At 42.3% G+C, this 7609-nt stretch overlaps 1 long non-coding RNA gene across 1 annotated transcript; it reads right to left on the bottom strand.

Annotated features, from left to right (window-relative positions):
* Nucleotides 1-4204: 4204 nt before the first annotated feature.
* On the bottom strand, nt 4205-7609 carry LOC132017153 (uncharacterized). Its single transcript, XR_009404181.1, has 2 exons — nt 7552-7609; nt 4205-4940 (listed from the first exon to the last, which is right to left on the bottom strand). It is a non-coding gene; the product is annotated as an uncharacterized LOC132017153 (long non-coding RNA).

Raw genomic sequence — 7609 nt, 5'->3', positions numbered from 1 at the left:
CCAAGGACATCCAGCTGGCGCGCCGCATCCGCGGCGAGAGGGCGTAAAGCTTTCTCCTCCTTGGTCCTAATAACTCAAAGGCTCTTCTAAGAGCCACCCACTTCTCTAAGATGGCTGTAATAGTGATTGTGAATTGTTGAGGTATTAAATGCCTTTTGAGGTTATCTTTGGAGTTGGTTCCTGATATTTACACTTCGTAGGATGTATTTGGTTTCAGAATTGCAAGCTCCTGAGCGGTCTCCTACATATCTTTGCCCTTCAAGCTTGACCTGGGCATATCATGTAACTTCTGACTGAAGAAATGCTATGTAAGTCGCACCTGGTAGCCCGAGAGTCGCTTTGACTTGGGACGGGGACTATCCACTTTAAGGTTGGCTAGTGTAGGGTAGTTCTAAGCTTCTCCGGGCACTGGTGGAAGATGAGGTCCTTTATCCATAAGAGGTTGAAGTTGGGTGAAGGTCGCTGTTGGTTTGCTACTGCTCCTTGCAAGGGTGAGTTCCCCCAAGTTTGGGCTACGACAGTTGAAAAACCAGCTCTATGTATGTGGTCATGTTCGGTTGTCTTTTCACGTCTGAAGCCAATTTGCTGAATTCCCATCTCTAGTTGAAATTGAAAGTTAGGGCTTTCCTATGACATGACCTTTACAGGCAGAAAGCAGACTAGTAGTTGACTTAAAGAATTACGAGAATTTCTAATGAGCTTACTGGGAGCAGAGCCCAAGACAGTCATGATGGCTTTTACACTCTGACCCATCAAGTGTCTAACCACAGTGACTTGGACATCAGCTTGCTAGAGATGAAAATCCTCAGAAACACCCCTGCACGCCCCGCCACCCCCCCACCCCCCCAGGACTAGTCAGGATTTACACTGTACCAGATTCACCTCATGTGGTTTACACTAATAGTAAAGAAGGCCATTTTAAAAAATATTTTTGGCCTCATCAAGAAAGCAACTGTGAACTCTCACCAGGAATGAACATTTATAAATAGCATGCTTATTTATATCAGAGTTAAAAGTTCTCTAAGAAGAACGTGGGAAGATAGTTTGACTTAATAGAGATCAGTGATCTCAATATTGAGTGCACATTACAGACCATTGGATGTTTTATAAAAAAATATCTTTACCTGGGGTCCAATCAGTAGCATTTTAATTGTAGTCTGTGGGGGTGATCCCAGGCAAAAGTAATCAAAACTCAGGTGCTTCCAATAGGTCGTTAGGGTCGAGAACAGATGCTACATAAATTCTAATCATGTGCTTAGCTCCTGTTGGATTTGACTCCAGTTTTAGCAAGGATTTATCTACGGAACCAGGCTTTCTTATAGCTTGCTTTCAGAGAGAATGTCATGCTCTCTTAAAAGATGATTTTCTGGCTTGCTTGAGGGCTGTTAGTCTCCGCAATGAATCAAACAGTATCTGACTTTCATAGCAATTTCTTAGGATGGGGCTCTGTATATAGACTATGTATAGACTCTATGTGAATCTATGATGAGGTCTGCTTTGGGCGATTGGCAATGCCGGGTTTTAAGGGATGCTATAAAGAGGAACCTTCTGGATTTCTGGCAGACAACCTGTGGAGACCTGTCTATCTTCCCACTGGACACAAAGTCCTGTTTGCTTATTCACCTGGTTTTTCTCCATGGCCATTATTTATTAATCGATTTGTCTTCTTTTTCCCCTAATCTTTTCATTAAAAAAAAACTTTTTTATTATATGACATTTCATAATATAAGAAAGCAGAAATATTAGCTTCATAAACTCTATGTACCCTGCACCCAGCTTCCACATCACCAACACTAGCCAGATGTTTTATCCGTGTCTCTTCCTCCCACTGCCTTGATCATCATAAGGGAAATGGTATCATTTTTGCTCTCAATACTTTAAAAACATGTCCACCATTTAAAGACCTCATTATGCCATGACGATTCCCCCAACAAATGTTTCTAACGTGGGTGAATTTAAAAAGTGTTTTTACTCCACATATCTTTGTTGAGAGCGTGCAATGTGCCAGATGATTTTCTGTGCTTTGGGAATATACTCAGAACCATCCAGACAGAATCCTTTGCCCTTGTGGAATTTACATGTGAGTCTAGGAGGGACAATACATCAGGTAGATGCCACGTGTAGTATGTTAAACGGTAAGTAGGAGAAAAATAAAGCTACAGTAAGGAGTGCCATGGGGAGCTGAGACTTAGATAAGGCCACCTGTGCAGATGACACTAAGAAGATCCGGAATCAGTGGAGACTCAGAGACTTGAAAGATGCCTCCGCCTTCGGCGCAGGTCATGATCTCAGGGTTCTGGGATCGAGCCCTGCATCAGGCTTTCTGCTCAGCGGGGAACCTGCTTCTACTCCCCACCTCCGCCCCCACATGCTTCTCTTCCTACTTGTGCTCTCTCTCTCTGTGTCAAATAAATAAAATCTTAAAAAGAAAAAAAAAAAAAACCTTAAAAAAAGGGGGAGGGTTGCTGAACTGCCAGGAGGCTTCCTGCAATGGGCAGGGCACAGTCGGAGGAGATGAAGGCAGAGAAACAGAGAGAAGAGGATCAAGTAGGGACTTGTAGACTGTTAGCTCCGACGTGTAAGGTCTTGAGAGGAGTTGAACACAGGACTTTCTGTGTCTGTTTCTCGTATAAGCAGGTTCTGCTTTAGGTAGTCTCCATTGGGCTCCAGTACAAAACTTAGGGCCCAGTTTTCTTCCTGCTTTGTGCATTCCAGACCTTGAAAATAGAAGCTGACCTTGAGCATTTTATAGTTAGAAAAGGGAAAATCTCTGAAAATTAGGGGTTAAATGCAATTCATATCCTGGTCTTTCAAATTCACTAGTTTGTGTTGCCACAGGCAAAATGTTTACCCTCAGGCAACAGACTCCCGTTTATTCGGATTACAAATGCAAATGTCTTCAGGGTCTAGGCAAGAGGTTCTTGGGTCAGAATCCGGGGTGAGCTCCCCACCTGTACTACACTGGGGCCATCAGCAGCGGTGTTTCTGGAGGTATCCAAGCCCTCTGATGGCCAGCTGCGGGCTCTGGGTAACAGCTGTTTCTGTTACGTCAGTTGTCCAAGAAGGGTGTTAATGAAACCTGCTGTGGAAATTGTGTAGGTAAAAAAGCTATGACTTCATTAGTTCAAAAGTATACTTTGGTTCCTACATTGATCATTTTATTTAATCCAGCCAATAACTCTGTGGGTTAGGGGCCTTTAGTAGCCCAAATACAGTGTCGAAGAAGCGTAGTGAGGGGAACTCCTTTACACAGGGGTCATTTGAATAATTCAGTCATGGAATTATTATCTCTGCTGCTAGAGAATGGAGGACCATTTTGTGTTACCTGCATGGTTTAATTTCACTCCATCCATCCATCTGTCCATCCATCCAAAACTTTTTGAGTGCTTACTATGTGTCCCACATTGTTCTAGGGGCCGGAAACAGAGCAGTGACAAACATTGGGAAAGTTCCCTGTGTGGAGCTCACGGATGTTCTCACTGTGGGAGACCAGAAATAAACAAAAATAAACAAATACAGTATTTTGGTAGGAAAGAGATTAAGAAACAGGCCAAGAAGATTAAGGACTGTGGAGTGGGGTGGTAGTGGAGGCTTGTAGTTTTAAATAAGGTGGGTGGGGAAGACTTGGCCCCTCAGATGCCCCGGAGGCATCTGGGAGGGAGACAGGTCTGCACACACCTGTGAGAGGATCCTTCCACGGAGAAGTTACAGTGATGACTAAACAGATCCTAAGTTGGCAGCATACTCAGCGATCTGATAGATAACTAGATAGAACCAGGGTCGTCTTCTGTTTTCTCAAGCTGGAGTTGCTAGGTAAATTCAGTATTGATTCACATATTTTTAATGTTTTTAAAAAGTATGAGTCCAGGTTCCTGAGCACACCTAATTTGAATGCTGATCCAAGAGGCAAGGGCAGGAATAAAGGAGTGTTAATCTCCTGGAGGACCACCAGCCCGATTCAAAGACAACAGTTATTTAAAAATTTTTTTTAAATTAACATGGAATGTATTATTAGCCCGAGGGGTACAGGTCTGTGAAGCGCCAGGTTTACACACTTCACAGCACTCACCATAGCACATACCCTTCCCAAGTCCATAACCCCACCACCTTCTCCCTACCCTCCTCCCCCCAGCAACCCTCAGTTTGTTTTGTGAGATTAAGAGTCTCTTATGGTTTGAAAGACAACAGTTATTAAGGAAAAGAGTATTAATTGTGTGATAATTTATTTAAAATAAAAAGTAAGAGATCTGAGGTTCCAAATAATCACTGTCATCATTTTTCAGAAGAAAGAGTACGGAAACAAAGTGGTTCTTCACAATTCCTAAGGTCACCCAGCTGGTAAATGATGACACAAATTTCAGCCCAAGTAGTGGGCCTCAAATCCTTCCAATTTTAAGCACATCTTATTGCTGTTTTGTAGTTGCGTACCTTATCATGTCCTCTACAAGATAAGATTTCATGTGCTAGTAACAAAGACCATGGCTGGTTCACCCTTGTGTTTTAATTGAATGATATACATCCAGTTGAGTGAGGTAGGCATTTCAGACTTGGAAGGCTCCGAGGAACCTGTCAGGGTTTCTTGAAATGCGAGAGCAGAGCTTTTAGCATAAAGGCAACACTGAATCTTACAGGACGTTTGACACATAAACAATGAATTGACGAAATGATTGAAGGAGTTGAGAAAATCCCCCAAGATAAAAGAGCATAAAAGCCAGGACTGAGGCAGGGAAGACTTGAACTTGTATACCGGATGGTCGGACTTGGAATGCACATTAAAATCAGTGGGCTGCCACTGGACTCCAAACTCAGCCTGATCTTTTTCACGAATCTGCCCATGGAGGTCTTCCTCCGCTTTCCAACGTGTTTTCTTGATTTGCCAAGACTTGCGCTGATTGCCTCTAGCTCAACTGGGATTCCCAATAGCATTGAGCACTCTGCATCTGAAACAGAAAATGTGATTCTAACTAGAGTTGTATCGTTTTATTTTCTTCTTAACTGAAGCAAGTATTGCCAATATTTAGAATTCATTTGTGTTGCACCTGGAAGCTCCAGTGTCCTCCTGTAAGAACTCATCAGTTTACCTCTTATTAATAATATTTATAATTTATAATTACCTACTTAAGCAGGAACTACCTACTTATTTCCAGATAAGTAGTTGTCTCCTGAAATGAATTTTCCTTTCTTAGATACTAATTGAACTCCCCAAGTTTTGTGGCTGGTGTGGCCATCGACTATTTGTGGCCAACGGTGTATTAGCAAAGGCAGTGTTCCACCGTTCTCAGGATTTCACTAAAGGGTGGGGCTGTCTCCTTACCCTTTCCTCCTTCCTTCAGAATGGGATGTGAACAAGATAATTGGAGCTGGAGTGGACATCTTAGACTAAAGGTAGGAAATTACTTACGTGTTAAATTAGTTTGTAGTGGCGTCAAACACACTACGAGGCACGCCATTTTTGAGGCACATGGCCTCCTGTGTAGGCTGACAGGGACACCCCAAGCAGCCATACATTTTATGTGGGTGTTGTCTTCAGAGGACAAAGGTGGCTAATGTGGGTGGGTGGGTGGAACATGGGTGGACAATTTAAGACTATATAATTCCTGACTGTCTCATCACTGTTTGGTGTCTCACAAATCCTTGGCACTTCTCCGTCGTTTCCTCTCTTCCTATCTACGTGTAGCGCATGAGCTCTGCTTTCTTTTTCCACGTGTCATGACTTCTGGGCTACTCATTTATGATTTTTGGTAAATACAGCTTTTGAATTATTGTCTCCATCTCATAAAATTCCTCGCTTACCTATTTAACACTTCTTAGAAGTGTTTTACTTAGAAATCACCTACTTAACATTTCTTATGAGTTTCATCCATCCAATTTTTGGTCTTGTCTTGGTCCTCAGTAGCAGAATTTAATAGAATGTATTTGAGACTATTCTCAAATAATAGAGCAAACACACATTACACACAGGGAGAGGAGTTCCCTCAGGACAGCGGGGCCCCATTCCAGGCCTGAGCTATGTATCTGTGTGAGAAACAGACTTTTATCTAGTTTAACCAGTAACTTCCAAGAGTATCTAGTACTAACTCATAGGGGTACATAAAATACAGTCCTTAAAAGGACCAATGGACCAGATTTGCTATGCTAACATTCCTTTCTACATTTCAGCAAGATCAGATCCTGTATTTTAGTAAGGCATACCACTAGGACTTCTCAAAATCCTCATGAACCAAAGATGAGACATGGCTAGATGAAAGTGTAACTGTAGAGCCCCTCCGGTTAACTATAATCCATAAACACAAACTCTGGGTGTCTTTTCCTCTACATCGATTCTCCTCTCTTGCTGTCTTGTTTTTCCTTATTATTGTCTCTTACTCTACCTTCCTTCCAGAATTGCTTTTCAAGATTAAATCCATTCAGCTTTGGCAATGCTAAAGTGATCTTCAGACAGAGGCTTGCCCCTTCTGTTAGTCTGTGTGGTTGCTAAAATGTCCATTCTAGACGGGGAGCCCTGTGAGGTCAAGGATTGTTTCTATCCTGCTCACTGATCTTTCCCAAGTACCTGTCACTTTCTGAAACTTAATAGGCTCCAATACATGATGGAATCAATTCAGAGTCCTCGTCCTTCCACTCGACAGGAATTTAATCTACGATTCTAGAATACTCTGTACTAACCACTGCCCTCCCTGCCCCAAACTCCATGACCCAACAGGGAAATGTCTAGAAGGGTGAAATGTCAAAAGTGAGGACAGTAACTGAAGTATCGTGGTTGAGATTAATTTCAAGGTATTTTAAAAAATCTATAGCTGACATTATATTCTGCTAATGGTTCCTATCAAGTCTCTTAAGGGGAGACTACCCACGCCTGGCTTCTGTGTTGACAGCCAGAGACATTGTCCCCAATAAGAGAGGCACTGTTTCTAGGCTGTTTGCTGTTGCTTCTTCCGCTTCTCCCTGTAAGTCCTGTTTAACCTTTTTCAAAGAAGCCTGAATGTCTCTATTACTTGCAAAATAATTAGTTTTGAGTGAGTTATTCTTCAAGACATCCTTTCTTTTCAGTAAAGTTTCCCCCTCAACCACTTCCATTTACTAGAAAGTTAGTTTCTCACACTTCCAGGTATACATTTTCCTGTTTTCCACTAAGTAGGTCTCACACAGACCCAGAGCACAGCATGCTCTCTAGACAAGCCTGTCTATAAAGAATGCCCGATATATATTCACCTTGTAGGGACAACTCAGAACTTTCGCAGCTGCAAGTCCTGAAGAATTTCTGAAATTCTAAACCAAAGTTCAGCAACTACAAATACCTTATCTTTAAAGTAAGGGTTTGCTTTCTTTTTTTTTTTTTTCTTTTTGTTCTGCGTTTCCTAAAGCCATTTCTGCCGCAGTAAGACAAGCTACTGAGAAAACAAGCATGGGAATGTAGGAGATAGAAATTTTTAGCTTGGGTCACAGCTTTTTTCTAGTACTAAAACATTTCAGTATTAAAGCTCTCTAAGTTGAAAGAATGAGTGGCTCTGAAAAGAGCCTTTGGGGTTTGGTATATATCAAGAAGCTTACTTGGCGGGCTCACTTGGAGCTGGTGTACTTGGTGACGGCCTTGGTGCCCTCGGACACG

The sequence above is a fragment of the Mustela nigripes genome, chromosome 5 (assembly GCF_022355385.1).
Source record: "Mustela nigripes isolate SB6536 chromosome 5, MUSNIG.SB6536, whole genome shotgun sequence".
Taxonomy (NCBI): Eukaryota; Metazoa; Chordata; class Mammalia; order Carnivora; family Mustelidae; genus Mustela; species Mustela nigripes.
The sequence above is the reverse complement of the archived record's forward strand: the minus strand, read 5'-3'. Positions and strand labels throughout refer to the sequence as shown.